Source organism: Nycticebus coucang, chromosome 10 (assembly GCF_027406575.1).
Source record: "Nycticebus coucang isolate mNycCou1 chromosome 10, mNycCou1.pri, whole genome shotgun sequence".
NCBI classification, from domain to species: Eukaryota; Metazoa; Chordata; class Mammalia; order Primates; family Lorisidae; genus Nycticebus; species Nycticebus coucang.
Genome location: NC_069789.1, coordinates 57,606,522 through 57,624,097, shown reverse-complemented (window position 1 = coordinate 57,624,097; position 17,576 = coordinate 57,606,522). Strand labels below are relative to the sequence as shown.

The following is a 17,576-nucleotide window of genomic DNA, read 5'->3' as shown; positions in this document are numbered from 1 at the left end:
GCCCACCTGGGAACCAGCCCCAGGCCACCTGAGCTAGCTGCCCATATTCGAAGGAAACTGAGGTCCAGTGAGGGGCTGAGAGCAGGAACAGAATTCAAGCAGTACTGTCTTACCTTCCTGAGCTAGGGCTCACTTTGCCTCTGCTCAGGCCTTAGCACAGCGCTCACACATACAGTTGTTGAAAATGGAAGAATGGATGAAAGAATTCCTGTAAGCAGCTAGGATTTCTGATAAGAGAGAAAGGGCCCTGCATTGGAGTCCCAGCTCATCCACTAATTCAGTGTGACCTCAGGCAAAGCCATTTGTCTGGGCCTGGATTGCACTGTCTAGAAAAAAAACAGGTTGGGGAGGCGGAGCAAGATGGTGGCCGAGTAACAGCTTCCTTGCATCTGGGCACTGTGAGTCTGGGAAGATAGGACTCCAGGCATCTCTGGCTGGTGGGATCTGCCTATCATCATCCCTGTGAGGATACAGGGAGTCAGCGAGAGACTTCTGAACCCCAAGAGGAGGACTAAAACAGTGGAAAAATGGCAAGTGGTCACGTGTGTTCAATCCGTCTAAACCCACCCACAACTTCCACAGGCACAAGAACTTAAAGAGCAAGAGGAAGTGAAAGGAAAATTAGGGCAAGGAAACAGATAAAAGAAATCACTCATGAGGAAGAATCAGCAGAAAACTCCAGGCAACATAAAGAACCAGTCCAGAACAACCCCGCCAAGGGACCATGAGGTAGCTACTGCAGAGGATTCCACCAATAAAGAAATGTTAGGAATGACAGAAAGGGAATTTAGAATACACATGTTGAAAACAATGAAAGAAATGATGGAAACAATGAAGGAAACTGCTAATAAAGTGGAAAATAACCAAAAGGAAATCCAAAAACAGAATCAAATAAGAGATGAACGATATGAAGAATATAAAAAGGATATAGCAGAGCTGAAGGAACTGAAACAGTCAATTAGGGAACTTAAAGATGCAATGGAAAGTACCAGCAACAGGTTAGACCATGCAGAAGAAAGAACTTCAGAGGTAGAAGACAAAGTTCTTGAGATAACTCAGATAGTAAAAGAGGCAGAAAAGAAGAGAGAGAAAGCAGAACGTTCACTGTCAGAATTATGGGACTGTATGAAGCATTCCAACATACGAGTTATAGGAATCCCAGAAGGGGAAGAAGAATGCCCCAGAGGAATGGCAGCCATACTAGAGAATATTATAAAAGAAAATTTCCCAAACATCACCAAAGATTCTGACACACTGCTTTCAGAGGGATATTGGACCCCAGGTCGCCTCAACTCTAACCGAGCTTCTCCTAGACACATTGTGATGAACCTGTCCAAAGTCAAGACAAAAGAAAAGATTTCTGCAAGCTGCCAGGAGTAAGTGCCAGTTGACCTACAGGGGCAAATCCATCAGACTGAAGGAAGTTAATTATTTAATTCTTTTGATATACATTCTTCTCATCGCCCCATGGAACATTCTCCAAAATTGATCATATCCTGGGACACAAAACAAATAATCAACAGAATCAAAAGAATTGAAATTTTACCTTGTATCTTCTCAGACCATAAGGCACTAAAGGTGGAACTCAACTCTAACAAAAACACTCGACCCCACCCAAAGGCATGGAAATTAAACAATCTTCTGTTGAATAACAGATGGGTGCAGGAAGAAATAAAACAGGAAATAATTAACTTCCTTGAGCATAACAACAATGAAGACACAAGCTACCAAAACTGTGGGATACTGCAAAAGTAGTTTTGAGAGGAAAATTCATCGCTTTAGATGCCTACATTCGAAAAACAGAAAGAGCGCATCAACAATCTCACAAGTGATCTTATGGAATTGGAAAAAGAAGAACAATCTAAGCCTAAACTCAGTAGAAGAAAAGAAATATCCAAAATCAAATCAGAGATCAATGAAATTGAGAACAAAAGAATCATTCAGAAAATTAATGAAACAAGGAGTTGGTTTTTTGAAGAAATAAATAAAATAGATAAACCATTGGCCAGACTAACAAGGAACAGAAAAGTAAAAACTCTAGTAACCTCAATCAGAAATGATAAAGGGGAAATAACAACTGATCCCACAGAGATACAAGAGATCATCTCTGAATACTACCAGAAACTCTATGCCCAGAAATTTGACAATGTGAAGGAAATGGATAAATATTTGGAATCACACCTTCTCCCTAGACTCAGCCAGGAAGAAATAGAGCTCCTGAACAGACCAATTTCAAGCACTGAGATCAAAGAAACAATAAAAAATCTTCCAACCAAAAAATGCCCTGGTCCAGATGGCTTCACTCCAGAATTCTATCAAACCTTCAAGGAAGAGCTTATTCCTGTACTGCAGAAATTATTCCAAAAAATTGAGGAAGAAGGAATCTTCCCCAACACATTCTATGAAGCAAACATCAACCTGATACCAAAACCAGGAAAAGACCCAACCAAAAAGGAGAATTTCAGACCAATATCACTCATGAATATAGATGCAAAAATTCTCAACAAAATCCTAGCCAACAGATTACACCTTATCATCAAAAAAGTCATTCATCATGATCAAGTAGGCTTCATCCCAGGGATGCAAGGCTGGTTTAACATACGCAAGTCCATAAACGTTATCCACCATATTAACAGAGGCAAAAATAAAGATCACATGATCCTCTCAATAGATGCAGAAAAAGCATTTGATAAAATCCAGCATCCTTTTCTAATTAGAACACTGAAGAATATAGGCATAGGTGGCACATTTCTAAAACTGATTGAAGCTATCTATGACAAACCCACAGACAATATTTTACTGAATGGAGTAAAACTGAAAGCTTTTCCTCTTAGAACTGGAACCAGACAAGGTTGTCCTCTGTCACCTTTACTATTCAACATAGTGCTGGAAGTTCTAGCCAACACAATTAGGCAAGACAAGGAAATAAAGGGAATCCAAATGGGAGCAGAGGAGGTCAAACTCTCCCTCTTTGCTGACGACACGATCTTATACTTAGAGAACCCCAAAGACTCAAACACAAGACTCCTAGAAGTCATCAAAAAATACAGTAATGTTTCAGGATATGAAATCAATGTCCACAAGTCAGTAGCCTTTGTATACACCAATAACAGTCAAGATGAGAAACTAATTAAGGACACAACTCCCTTCACCATAGTTTCAAAGAAAATGAAATACCTAGGAATATACCTAATGAAGGAGGTGAAGGACCTCTATAAAGAAAACTATGAAATCCTCAGAAAGGAAATAGCAGAGGATATTAACAAATGGAAGAACATGCCATGCTCATGGACGGGAAGAATCAACATTGTTAAAATGTCTATACTTCCCAAAGCAATCTACCTATTCAATGCCATTCCTAGCAAAATACCAACATCGTACTTTCAAGATTTGGAAAAAATTATTCTGCGTTTTGTATGGAACCAGAAAAAACCCCGTATAGCTAAGGCAGTTCTTAGTAATAAAAATAAAGCTGGGGCATCAGCATACCAGATTTTAGTCTGTACTACAAAGCCATAGTGCTCAAGACAGCATGGTACTGGCACAAAAATAGAGACATAGACACTTGGAATAGAATAGAAAACCAAGAAATGAAACTAACATTTTACAACCACCTAATCTTTGATAAACCAAACAAGAACATACCTTGGGGGAAAGACTCCCTATTCAATAAATGGTGTTGGGAGAACTGGATGTCTACATGTAAAAGACTGAAACTGGACCCACACCTTTCCCCACTCACAAAAATTGATTCAAGATGGATAAAGGACTTAAATTTAAGGCATGAAACAATAAAAATCCTCAAAGAAAGCATAGGAAAAACACTGGAAGATATTGGCCTGGGGAAAGACTTCATGAAGAAGACTGCCATGGCAATTGCAACAACAACAAAAATAAACAAATGGGACTTCATTAAACTGAAAAGCTTCTGTACAGCTAAGGAGACAATAACCAAAGCAAAGAGACAACCTACACAATGGGAAAGGATATTTGCATATTTTCAATCAGACAAAAGCTTGATAACTAGGATCTATAGAGAACTCAAATTAATCCACATGAAAAAAGCCAACAATCCCATATATCAATGGGCAAGAGACATGAATAGAACCTTCTCTAAAGATGACAGACGAATGGCTAACAAACACATGAAAAAATGTTCATCATCTCTATATATTAGAGAAATGCAAATCAAAACAACCCTGAGATATCATCTAACCCCAGTGAGAATGGCCCACATCACAAAATCTCAAAACAGATGCTGGCGTGGATGTGGAGAGAAGGGAACACTTTTACACTGCTGGTGGGACTGCAAACTAGTACAACCTTTCTGGAAGGAAGTATGGAGAAACCTCAAAGCACTCAAGCTAGACCTCCCATTTGATCCTGCAATCCCATTACTGGGCATCTACCCAGAAGGAAAAAAATCCTTTTATCATAAGGACACTTGTACTAGATTGTTTATTGCAGCTCAATTTACAATTGCCAAAATGTGGAAACAGCCTAAATGCCCACCAACCCAGCAATGAATTAACAAGCTGTGGTATATGTATACCATGGAATACTATTCAGCCATTAAAAAAAATGGAGACTTTACATCCTTCGTATTAACCTGGATGGAAGTGGAAGACATTATTCTTAGTAAAGCATCACAAGAATGGAGAAGCATGAATCCTATGTACTCAATTTTGATATGAGGACAATTAATGACAATTAAGGTTATGGGGGGGAAGCAAGAAAGAGGGATGGAGGGAGGGGGGTGGGGCCTTGGTGTGTGTCACAGTTTATGGGGGCAAGACATGATTGCAAGAGGGACTTTACCTAACAATTGCAATCAGTGTACCCTGGCTTATTGTACCCTCAATGAATCCCCAACAATAAAAAAAAAAAAAAAAAAGAAAGAAAAAAAACAGGTTGGTATTTCAGACGCAGTGTGTTTCTAATCTAGGTTCCTCAGAGCCCCCGAGTTTTGAGGTGATTCCTCCAGGGTCACTGGAGGTCAGAAGGAAGCCAAGTGGGGTTCTGATTCACCTGCTTGGCTTTTGCCTTGGATTTAGTTTCCTGATGCTGCTGTAATAAATTCCCTCAAACTTAGTGGCTTAAAACAACACAATTTTATTTATTTCTTTTTGAGGCAGAGTCTTACTTTGTTGCCCAGGCTACAGTGCTGTGGTGTCAGCCTAGCCCATAGTAACCTCAGACTTCTGGGTTCAAGTGATCCTCTTGCTTCAGCCTCCTGAGTAGCTGGGACTATAGGTGCCTGCCACAACACCTGGCTAATTTTGCTGTTTTTATTTTTATTTATTTATTTTTGCAGTTTTTGGCTGGGGCTGGGTTTGAACCCACCACCTCTGGCAAATGGAGCCGGCGCCGTACTCCTTTGAGCCACAGGCGCCGCCCAATTTTGCTATTTTTAGTAGAGATGGAGTCTCGAACACCTGACCTCAAATGCTTCTCTGCATCAGCCTTCCAGAGTTAGGATTATAGGTACGAGCCACCACACCTGGGCCACAATTTTATTATCTTACGGTTCTGGAGGTCAGAAATCCAAAACAGGTCTCATTGGGTTAAAAGCAGATGTTTGCAGGATTGTGTTCCTTTCTGGTGGCTGAAGGGGAGAGTCTGTTTTCTTGCCTTTTCCAGCTTCTAGAGGCTGCCTGCATTCCTAGGCTCACAGCCCCTTCCATCTGTAACACCAGCAATGGCAGGTTCAGTCTTGCTCATGTGGCATTACTCACATGACTTCCACTTCTGCCTTCCTCTTCCACATTTAAAGGACACTTGTGATTACATTGGGCTCACCCACACAATCCAGCATAATCTCTTTAAGGTCAGGTGATTAGCAATCTTAATTCCCCCTTGCCATGTGACATAGCTACAGGTTCTAGGAATTAGTATGTGGATATGGGGGGGATTATTAGTATGTGGATTATTCTGCCTACACATAGTTTTGTTTTTAAAAATGGATCAATTTCTATAAATATTAACCCACATGACCAGAGGGCTTCCATTAGTTCTGAAGTACTATGACCTAGGTGCCTCTTCTCCTTTTCTCTGGGGCGGATCCTTACAAGGAAACAGGAACCTGGGGTCTGCTCAACAAGTATGAATGTTAGGCCGGAGGTAGTGGCTCATGCCTGTAATCCTAGCACTCTGGGAGGCCGAAGGCGGGTGGACTGCCTGAGCTCAGGAGTTTGAGACCAGCCTAGCAAGAGTGAGACTCTGTCTCTAAAAATAGTTGGACATTTTGGTGGGGAGGCTGAGGCAAGAGAATCACTTAAGCCCAAGAGTTTGAGGGTGCTGTGAGCTGTGACGCCATGGTACTGTACCAAGGGTGACAAAGTAAGAATTTGTCTAAAAAAAAAATGTATGAACATTGCAGGTTTAGGTCGTTCTGGTGGACTGTGCAGAGATGGGTCTCTACGTCCACCAGTAAAGAGATCTTCATGGAGGAAAGAATGAGGACGGTTTGGGGGAGAACTGCCCTGCCTCACCACCTCCTCCATGTCCTATATACTCACAAATTCAGATTACGCTGCGGTCATGTGTTCTTGTTTTTATTTCCAGGTAAGGTCAAATGAAGCTCCGTGTGTTCACACATGCACATTTTACCTGTCACAAAAGTAAACTAATAGTCATAAGGCTGAGATACCATCTTTTCTTACCATACCTTGACCCTATCCTCTTCCTAGACCCATCAAGAGGCATCCCAGATTGTTTATCACCATTGCCAGAAACAGTACCTGAGTTCCGAAAGTATAGATCATAGAACCTTCCTGCTTGCATCTTCCCAGGCCCAAAGTGATCAACTCAGGCACTTGCAGGTAAAACAGGCTCTCCCTTGCCCCTGGGGATGATAGTTCTCCTTTCAAACAGCATTTTCTCATCCCTGAAAGACACCGTCTGACAACTGCCTGGGACCCAGTGGGGCTGAATAACAAAACTCTTATGAGAAAGGTGCCCTGGGTATTAATCACAGCCCTGTAGCTTGTTAAGGGTGATAAATGCTGCCCAGCTTGGGGAGAGGGTAGGTTTGATTTTATGCAAATTACTCCCCTCTCAGCCTTAGTCCCCCCCAACTTTGGTATAAAATGGCAGCTCCTTCCCATTCCTGCTTCTATCATGTGTCCCTGAGGATCATGGAAAAGAAATGTGATGCAGAAGGGGAAAGCTATTCTCTAGGGAGTGGCCCTGGGGGACCTGGAGAAAAGGCAGGAACATTTATTGAGCTTCTGCTTCCTAGCAGGCACTTTACACAGATTGGCTCATTTAATGTGGTGGCTGAGAAGCAGGGCTCTGGAGTCAGAAAGATTTGGGGCTGAACTCCAGCTCTGCCAACTGCTGGCTGCCTGTGGCGTCGGGCAAGTTACTTAATGTTTCTGGGCTTTAGTTTCCTCGCCTGCAAAATCAAGGAAAACAATATCTACTTCACAGCAACATATGGATTAAATGAGATAACTGCACTTTTGGCACCTCATAAATACCCAGTAATGTTACCTCTTATTATTAGCAATCCTACAAAGTGGCTTTTATTCACTCAGATTTATACATGAGGAAACTGAGGCTCAGAGAGTTTATGTAAAACGCCCAAAGGCAGACAGTGGGGAACATGGACTTTAACCCAGCTCCAACTGGTTTCATTTTGTCTGGATTCTGAACCAGGAGGATAAAAACCTCAGGCTCAGCCTCCACATCTTGAAGGTGGCTGTGCAGAGGACCAAGGTGGAGCCATTGTGCCCTCTTTGCTCAGGCTCCCAAGGGCCCAGAGGAGGGGAAGCAGGCTGCCCTTGGGCCACCAGGCTGCTGCTCTTTGCCTGGGGCTGGAGGCAGGGAGGACAGCGACTCCACCTATGTGACAGGTCCATCCATGGACCCCAGTCCACTCTACTCTAGCAATGTCCTACACACCACAGGTTGCTCACGGCCCTGAAATCCAGGGAGGGGACATACGCCTCATGGAGGAGAGTGTGCTCATTTGGGTGGGATTTTATTTCCGGTTCACAATATATGAAACTAATCGGGATGGCATAGGAGTAACCCACCAAAGAGGAGCCCAAGCAGTGGGAGGAGGGAGACGAGGCCCTGACTGCAGCCTGGGCTAGTGAATGGAGCCCAAGGGAATTCCAGAGACCAGGGCTGTAGACATCGGTGGGCTGAGGCAGGGTGGTTGAAGGCAACACAGTAGGAGAATGCAGTTCTATGAGAATGATTAGAGAATTGGAAACAGGACCCTCTCACAGCAAGAGGGCTTCCCAGATCAGAGATCAGCTGGCCCTGGGAAGGAGAGGACAAGAACAATGGGTAATGGACTTCCCTCTGTAAAGGGCTGTTCTCATTGTCCCCTGAGAGAACAAAGGAAACATCAGAAACCCAGATGGGGGTGGGAGGGACAGGGACTCTCCAGAGACAGAAGTCCTTGCACTTGGGAGCTGCCAGGCTGGCACCCTTGCTCCCAGCTGGTGTGCTTCCCTCCACTCTGGCCACCCTTCTCTCCCTCTCTCTAGCACAAGCCCCAAGTTCTCCTTGCAAGAACCCTCCCCTCTGCAGAGCTGAGCCCATTCTGTTTTCCAGGCCCAAATCAGCTGCACCCCCCTGAGGAAGCATTCCCTATATACTCCCACACACAGCTCACAGTTCTGATAACATTTATAGTCTAAATCACACAGTTTAGCACTCGTTTTAAATACTGTCTGGTATTATTCCCTCATTATTTTTTGTGAGTATAAGTTCTGCCTCCCCAACAACTGGTCTGTAGGTTTCCTTCCCAGTAAAGACTGTGTCTTATGCTTTTTTCTCACACCCCGCACCATGTAGGACAATGCTCAAAAAATATGGTGGATACACACTGATTGACTGAAATGGTTTCAAAGGGCTGGAGAGTCCAATCATTCACAACTAGCCACTGAGCCAGACACTGGAATGGATGGCCGACACTCTGGGGTTTTGACCCCACGCTCCAACTGTGCAAGGGGCCATCTTACATCTCACTCAGGGAAAATATCCAGCTCCTCACCCAGATCCATGGTTCCCCCAGACCTAGCCAGCTCCTTATTCTCCAGCCTCATCTCCTGCTGCCCTCCCGCCAAAACACCCTCCTGGGTGCCTCAGACCCACCAGGCATGCTGCTCCCTCTGTCCACATTCCCTGGCCCCTGTGCTGCCCCCTTGTCTTTACTCAGACGTCACCCTGCCCATAATTACAAACTCCCCTCTTCTCAACATGACTCTTCTACCTCTCTTCCCTGCCTTATTTTTCTCTTAAGCATTACTACTCCCCAATAATGCCATTTACTTTATAAGTTTATTTTACTGTATCCTCAGACAGAGAGTAAACTAAAAGCTCCTGCAGGGGACAGGTCTGTCTGGTTGACACTCCCAGGGGCTGGCAATGTGCTTCAGAAATACTTGCTGAACCTCAGCACCTGTAGCTCAGTGGCTAGGGCGCCGGCCACATATTCTGGGGCTGGTGGGTTCGAACCTGGCCCAGGCCTGCCAAACAAAAATGACAGCTACAGGCTTGGTGCCTATAGCTCAGTGGCTAGGGTGCCAGCCACGTACACCCAGGCTAGTGGGTTCAAACCCAACCCAAGCCTGCCAAAAAACAATGACAACTACAACAACAAAAAAATAGCCAGGCGTTGTGGCAGGTGCCTGTACAGCTACTAGTCCCAGCTACTCGGGAGGCTGAGGCAAGAGAATCGCTTAAGCCTAAGAGTTTGAGGTTGCTGTGAGCTGTGACACCACAGCGCTCTACAGAGGGCATGACATAACAAGACTCTGTCTCAAAAAAAAAATAATAATACATGCTGAATAAAGAGATTCCAGCCTCATCCTGTGTCTGAGATGGCTGAGGCATGCTTGCACTCAGAGTCAGGCAGTGGACAGGACAATTCTGTAGGTCCCCCTGAGATGTGGGATTCTACCATTCAACCTCCAGGCCCAGCTCTGGGGAGACACCTTCTGAAGCTCAGAGGACTGGAGCCGTCTGAGCTAACTTCCTTCCACTGGGAGCTGTTTGGAAGGAGAAGATAGGGAAAAGTGTTAAAATTTTCCCTTTCCCCCACAGCTTTTAACTGTCTAGCCGGCCCAACAGTTGCCCTCTGTGGTCATTCTACCTCTGGGCATCACCACCTCTGCCCTCCTAGGCCAAAGACAGACACTTTTATCAGCCACCTCTGAATGCTCAACGAACATAACCTTTCCTGCCTTTCTTCTCTCTCCCTCTTTTTTCTTTCTCCCTGAAAGGATCAGATGCGACAGACCCACTTTTCCTGGGGGACCCAAACTGGCTGCCTAAAAATCATTGCCCATTTCTTCCATGTTTTCTTTTTTTCTCTTAAGGATCTGCCTTGTGAGATACTTGTAAATAGGATCAATTGTACGTGTTCTTCCCAAGATGTATAAGCAAGGCTGCCTTGCTAGAAATATCTCACAGCATGAATTTTAAGCCTTCCCCCTGCCGTCCTGGGGCCTGTATGCCATTCTCAAGTCTCCGGCGAGTTGCCCTTGCGTTGTTCCCACCCTATGTCCATGGGCACTGACTCCTAAGTTTCGTGCAACCCTGAAGCCATTAGAAGTGTTGTGGCATCACAGCTTGAAACAATGTTGGATCTCAAATAGCACATCCTGCAGGAGCAGGAGGAAGGGGAGTTCAGGGAGACCCTCTCTGCAGATTCTGAGAAGGGAAAAGGTAGTCACTGTTTTTAACAGGGCTGGCTTGGGGAACTTCTTACTGCAGGGAGAGAGAAGAATGGGCTAAGGACCCCAGAGCACCTCCAAGGCCCCAGGGACACCATATTCTAAGGTGTGGTGAAGCAGAAGTCCTAAGGAGAGAGAAAAGTTAAATCTCTCCTTTAGTTTTTGTTTTCTTCCTAGCTATGTGCCCTTAGCAAGTCTGAGTCTGTTTCCTCACTTTTAAGGATAATGGGAGTACCTACCTACCTAATAGGTTTCAAAGGCTTAATGGGATAATGCCTGCAAAGCGGGTGGCACCGTGCCTGGCACATAGTAAATGCTCAGTAAGTGCTAGGTGTCGTAATTAGTGTCATTACAACGTAAGAGGTAGAGGCTAAGAAACAGCTTTTGTCCCAGGAACCCTCTGTCTGTGCTACATCTTGGAACTCACTTCAAGTCCATCAAATGCCGAGCAGCAGGGAAGGTGTGGGTGGAAGAAACATACAGAGAAAAACTGAATTCTAAACCAGACCTGGTTGAACTCACCTCCTAAAAGGCATCTCCCACATTCCCAGGAAGTGCCAGAAGCCGGAGGGCAAGACCATGGTGGCTCTGGCTTTGCAGCAGAGTCTGCTTGACGATGACTTAGAACTATAGGAGCCCAAGGTCATGAGATCAAATCCAGCAGGGATGGACCAGGTCCCCGGCCCAGAGGCTGACTGTTTTAGACCAAAGAGTGTGGGGATGTTCTGGGCAACCAGCCAGCCCCACTGGAAGCCCAGCTCTCAGCACTGGAGGCAAAGAGGCTGCAGGAACGTGTCAGTGTGATAGTGACATCCATAAAAGACAGTACATGTACACAGGGTGCCTCTTCATACACAAAGCCTATGCCCCCAATACCCTCAGCACCAGTGTCCCAAGACCCACCACCTCTGCCGGTTTGATTCTTTTTCAAGCCTTGGCCCAAATATTATGTCCTTTGGCAACCTTTTCCTAATCTCCATACAGAGACAGTTACCTCTTTATCTACTTATCCTTGTATTCTAAGATTTGTTTCATTATTGTCTATAGGACTGACTCCCCTATCTAATAATAATAATAATGCTCACATAGCACTTACTGTATCCTAGACACTGTTCTGCGCTCCTTACATGTATTAACTTATTTAATCCTCATAAGAACTCTATGAAGAAGATACTACTATGTGTTATTATGCCATTTATATGAGGAAACTTGAGACACAGAGAGGTTAAATGACTTGCCTAGTGTAACCCAGCTAAAAGTGACAGAGCCTGGATTTGAATTCCAACTGTGTGGCTCTAGAATCTACACTCTTACCGTGAGCTCCTTGAAGGCAGGGATATCTGAACCTGTCTCTTTGTTCCTAGCACAGGGGCCAGCACATAGTAGGTGCTTAGAAAAAGATGGGCTGAGTAAGCAAACGCCAAATTGAAACTAACTTGGTGAAATTTCAGCCTCTGAGCCGTACACCAGCACGACCAAGAGCCCCAGGGAAATAAAAGATAAAGGCGTCCTTCTGATTTGTCCTCTTAACAATCCAACTGCACACTGCTTTCTGTCCTATCTGGCTGTGACTTTTTTTTGTATGTCTCCTTTTTTTTTTTTTTTTGAGACAGAGTCTATGTCACCCTCAGTAGAGTGTCATGGTATCACAGCTCACAGCAACCTCAAACTCGTGGACTTAAGCGATTCTCTTGCCTCAGCCTCCCGAGTAGCTGGGACTACAGGTGTCCGCCACAATACCTGGCTATTTTTGGTTGCAGTTGTCATTGTTTAGGAGGCCCAGGCTGGGCTCGAACCTACCAGCCTCAGTATATGTGGCCAGCGCCCTACTCACTGAGCAAGGGATGCTGGGCCCTGTCTTCTGTTTTTTATTTCTCAGTTCATCTGCCTCTGTCTTCCTTCTGTTCCTTGGTTACTCTCCCCACTCTTGGCTTCTTCTAGCCTCCAATCATTGTCCTTGTCCAGTCCTTGTAGGATTGAAAGTTTCCTGCTCCCATCTTTTCCCTTGGAGTATTTTTTGTTTGTTTTTTGAGACAGAGCCTCAAGCTGTTGCCCTGAGTAATGTGCCGTGGCATCACAGCTCACAGCAACCTCCAACTCCTCAAGTGATTCTCCTGCCTCCGCCTCCCAAGTAGCTGGGACCACAGGCGCCTGCCACAACACCCAGCTATTTCTTGGTTGCAGCTATCATTGTTGCTTGGTGGGCCCGGGTTGGATTTGAACCCGCCAGCTCAGGTGTATGTGGCTGGTGCCTTAGCCGCTTGAGACACAGGTGCTGAGCCTTCCCTTGGAGTTTTTATAGGGCCCAGACTTACCCAAGGAGGGTAAGAACATGAGTGACACTAACTTATCAGCCTGGCCATAGACCAAGTTCATACACCCTCACCCTGAATGAAAACAGTAATTTCCCATCTACTCTACTTGGATGCAGGTGGGAGGAGTTAGGGGGAAAGGGCTGCCTCCCTATAGCTTCTCATACATCTGCGTGGTATCAGGAAGAGTAATTATCCCTCCTGCTTCCTTTCCAGGGTCCCAACTCCTCCAGGAAGCCTTCCCTGATCACTTGAGAAAGCTTATTCATGCAACTATTCAGCAAATCCTTATATATTGTAATATTCTAATATTTTAATTAGAAGACAAGATCTATTCCTGAAAAATTAGGTTAAAATGTATGCCTCAGTATAACTGTAAAGGTTACCAGATGTCATAGTCATCGTAGGAGCCAAATGTACTGCAGATAATCAGTGATTTCAAAATGGAGACCTAGGTGACCAGGGGCAAATGGTTTATCCTCTCCAGGGCTCAATTTCCTCAGCTAGAAAAGATGGGAAGATTATGCAGATTTTAGAAGGCTGTCAGGATTGAATAGAACAAATTTGGTAAAGCTCCTAACACAGACCGGTACATAGTAGGTATTCAATAATAACTTTGTTTCTTTCTCCCTTCTCTGTCAGAAGCACAAATCTTCTACTCAGCCCTGGCCTCCCAGATAAATGGTGGCATGTGAACTGGTCCATCTTTTGAGTCAGAAATGTCTTAAGGACAGGATGAGTTAAGCAGTGCCTGCTATATAATAAGGAGATGATGGGCCTGACTCAGTATAATGATGATAACTCACTAGCATTGTTCAAATTCCTCACACCCCCACAACCCCCAAGCTGTGGTATCTTTGAAAGAGCCTGGTGGGCAAAGAACTAGCCAGCCAGCAAGTCCATATATATAAGTATGGTTTGCTTGAGACATAGAGGTTTGGTTATTGCTGTATCCTCAGCTCCTAAAATAGTGCCAGGCACATAGTAGGTACTCAATAAATAGTTGGTGAATAAATGAATTTTTAAAAAAGCAATGGCTTTTCTTTTTCCTTTCAAATAAAGTAAATAAGGGTGTAGGGAATAGGAGGTAAGTGAGTAAATGGTAAGATGCAGGGGACATGGGGACCAGGCAAATGCAGGTGCCAGGCCCACCAGTCTGGCTTCTCTGCAAAGAGGATGCAGCAAAGTCAACAGTGCATATGCTCCCACCGTCAGGAAGAGCGGGAGCTGCCGCATGCCTGGCTTATGGTTTGAGATGCAGTTTACAGGAGAAGCAGGCAAAGATGGAGACAGGGACCTGGAAGGAAGGTCTTCCGGGACAGAGATGTCCAGGGAAGAAGGAGGAGGGTGAAAGAAGAGGGAGAGCTGTGTGACGGGAAAGGGAGATGAGAGATGTTTGAGGCTGGGCGCCTGTAGCTCAGTGGTTAGGGCGCCAGCCACATACACCGGGGCTGGTGGGTTCGAACCCAGTTACTTGGGAGGCTGAGGCAAGAGAATCACTTAAGCCCAAGACTTTGAGGTTGCTGTGAGCAGTGACGCTACAGCACTCTACTGAGGCGACATAGTAAGACTCTGTCTCCAAAAAAAAGAGAGAGAGAGATGTTTGAGGAGGAAAGAGAGTGAAAAAGAGAGAGGAGGAAGAGGCGGGGGAGGGGGAAGGGCGGGGGTACAATGACATTGGGATAAAAAGAATGGGGAAGAACCCAGGAGAATTAGAAAGGAACCTGCTGTTCTAGACTGGGCAGAATTTGTCTTAGCTCAGCTCTGGAGTTCTCAGTGCCACTTGGGTGTCTCCCTAGAGGGACACAGGCTGTGTTAGGGAAAAGATGTGGCTTTGGGGGTGCTCCTAGGTGCCATACCCTGGACACATCTCAATCCCTGAGGCATTGAGGCCTCAGTTCCATACTTCCCAAATAATAAGGGCCCATCCCAGGCCAGGAGGAAACCCCTAGGCAGGAAGGGTCAGTCTGAGTCAGCCCAAGGAACACAAAGACCAAGGGGCTCAGACCCCCAGCTGTGCCCTTCTCTCTTCATACTTTTCCCACAGCAGCACCTGACCAGTAAGGTGGGTCAGGCCACCCACATGTGACTTCTGGTAGCAACTGAGTCCACAGGCAAGAGGCCCCAGTGCCCTGTACATAGCCCTGGCCAGGCCTTGCCCAGCTCTTGTCTGCAGGGATTTTTAAGAAGCAGTGGGCAGTGGGAGGAGATTCTGGAGCCTTATTCAGGGAAAGAACTCTGGGCCAGAGCCCATCTCAGGCTGGTGGGGAAGGGGGGCATGGAAAGACCTAGATTTCCCCCAGTGGTGGTGACCAAGCTGGCAGGAAGCCACCTGTACTGCCCCGACCTGGGGAGGCTGTTTTCTTCACTACCCACCTCCTGGGGTCTTCAAGCTGAGGACCTGCCAGTCCATCTCTGGCAACTGAGTCTGTGCCCAGCCCACCCCCTCCAACCCTGCCATTTGCCCAATTAGAAGCTGCGTTGGCTCCAACAGATGGGAGCTGCGGCAGCCTGAAGAACAGAGCACAAAGCCCAGCTGACATTTTCCTTCCTGTTCGTTTGGTGGGGGAAGAAGGACAGGGACAGAGGGGGAGCACAACAACACCCCTAGGGCCCATGCCCAGGACCAGGTCGCATGCGTCTCTTAAGCTTCTCAGTTCAGCCCCAGATGGAGCTCAGCTCCCCTTTGCCCCGCGGCTGCTCGCTGGCCCGGCAGCTTGGCAGCCAGAAGCTGCAAGCAGCCCTGCCCTTCGCCAGCAGGATAGACGGCCCACCTGTGGCTGACCAACCCATCCGTCTCCAGGGTGCTGCGGTGGGCTCAGAGCCACCCTTCCATTTCCGCTTCTCACTCCGAGCCCCCAGGCTGAGCCCAAGGCTGGCCCATCCCCCATCCCGAATGTCCCATCCCAGGTTGCGGTCAGACCTCAGCCAGTCGGCCAGAAAGGAGCCTGGCTCCTGGTTCTAGGTACTTCGGACAGACCCAAGGCCACCTTGTCCCACCGCACTGACAGTGGAGCTCCAAGGAAGGGAAAAGTCCCTTAGGCTCTGGCGCTCTTCCAGCCTGCCAGTCCGCCCCCGTCACGCCCTCCCTAACCTCTCCGCTACCTCTCGGCTCCTCAACATCTCGTGGGCCGCTCTCTACCTAGCAACAGTTTAGGGAGGTTCGGGTCTCCCCTGGTGAAGGCCCAGACGTCCCCTACCCTGCCACTCGGGTCCAGCCGGTGCCGTCCGCCACCTTCTTTGCATTCTCGAGCTCTCCTTCCCTCTCCCCTCTCCCAAGTCACCAGCTCCCCTGCAGGCATCTCAGCGGAAGGCAGCGGCGCACCCCTCCCCCGCCTCCACCCGGGTCGGGCGGCGCTGCGGGGCCGCCCGGGCAGGAGCTGGGCGCCCTGAGGCTCCTGCTCCGGCCGCTCCCGCTGCGTCCCCCTCATTCACGCCAGCAGCCTCAGTGGCGCTCGTTGGGTCTGCCCGGAACCCGCATACTTACCCGCCGCGCCGTCCTCGGTCCGCGCCGCTGCGCACCGCTCGCCTTCCGCCCGGGGCCCCGCTGGGGAACGCTCACAGGCGCCCTCCCGCCGCGCGCCGCCCGCCCAGGCTCGGGGAGGCTCGGTGAGCGCCTTCCCCGAGGTGGAGTTATCCTGGGAGTGGTTCGAGGGCTGAGAGCGACGGCAGAATGGCAATCGCTGCCCACCCCCTCTCCGCGCCCTCCGCGCGGTGGCCGGAGGCTGGCGGGCGAGAGCCGGGCGCCCCTCCGCGCGCCGCGCGTCTGGGAGCGCACCGAGCAGGCCCTCTCGGCGCCCCGCGCCCTCCGCGCGCGCCCTGCTCCAGGCTTGCCGCTCGCTCTGCTCACGCCCTTCTCTGCCGCTATCCCAACCTCCCCAGCCCACTCCGGTCGCCTCCTCCCAGTCTGCAAGCCACGCCAATCTCCTCCAGTCCCGCTGCCATTTTAACTCCTGAGTGGCCAGAGGCCCCCTCTGCCTAACACACACATAGAGGAGGCAGTTGGGTGGGGCCAGATGCTAAAGCGTGAGCTATCCGTGTGACACAAGGCTTGGCTGAGAGAAGAGACAGAGCCCCTGGGTCCTGGGGGATGTGGGCGTGGCTTTTCTGATAATCAACTCTGACCCTCTTGCAAAGGCCAGGAGGACAGACGGGAAATTTAACAGCTTTTAGAGAACAGGTGCAGCTCATAGGCATGGCAGGCACCTAAGACCGCATTTTTGTTGTGCACGATGCTATCCTCCCAAAGTTAACAGTGGACTGAGGAATGTAACGGGGTGTCCATGGGCACAGGAACCTCTTGCTCTAAAGAATAGGGTCAAATACTCCCCGAGTTTTCATGCCTTTACGGCATTGCATCTTGAGATGAGCAGCTCTAGCTTTCTGGAAGATTCCATCCTGGCTCTCAGTAAAGGAAGTCGATCTCAGTAAGACTGAGGAGAAACTGGCAAGCCCATCAGAGGTTTGGCTTTGGAGGTTCCCCACCCTGCAGGCAAGGTATCATGAAGACTGGAGAAAATGAGTAAGAGGGCGCTGAAGGTGGGTGCTAGGCTGCTGCCCGGGGGCTTAA

At 47.7% G+C, this 17,576-nt stretch overlaps 1 protein-coding gene across 1 annotated transcript in view; it reads right to left on the bottom strand.

Annotated features, from left to right (window-relative positions):
* The window catches only part of LRRN2 (leucine rich repeat neuronal 2), a 71,688-nt gene extending 54,832 nt beyond the window's left edge, over positions 1 to 16,856 (bottom strand). The window contains exon 1 of the mRNA XM_053607964.1: positions 16,494 to 16,856. The gene's annotated coding sequence lies outside the window, so the exon portion shown is untranslated. The remainder of the gene's footprint in view (positions 1 to 16,493) is intronic.
* Between the last annotated feature and the right edge of the window lie 720 nt (positions 16,857 to 17,576).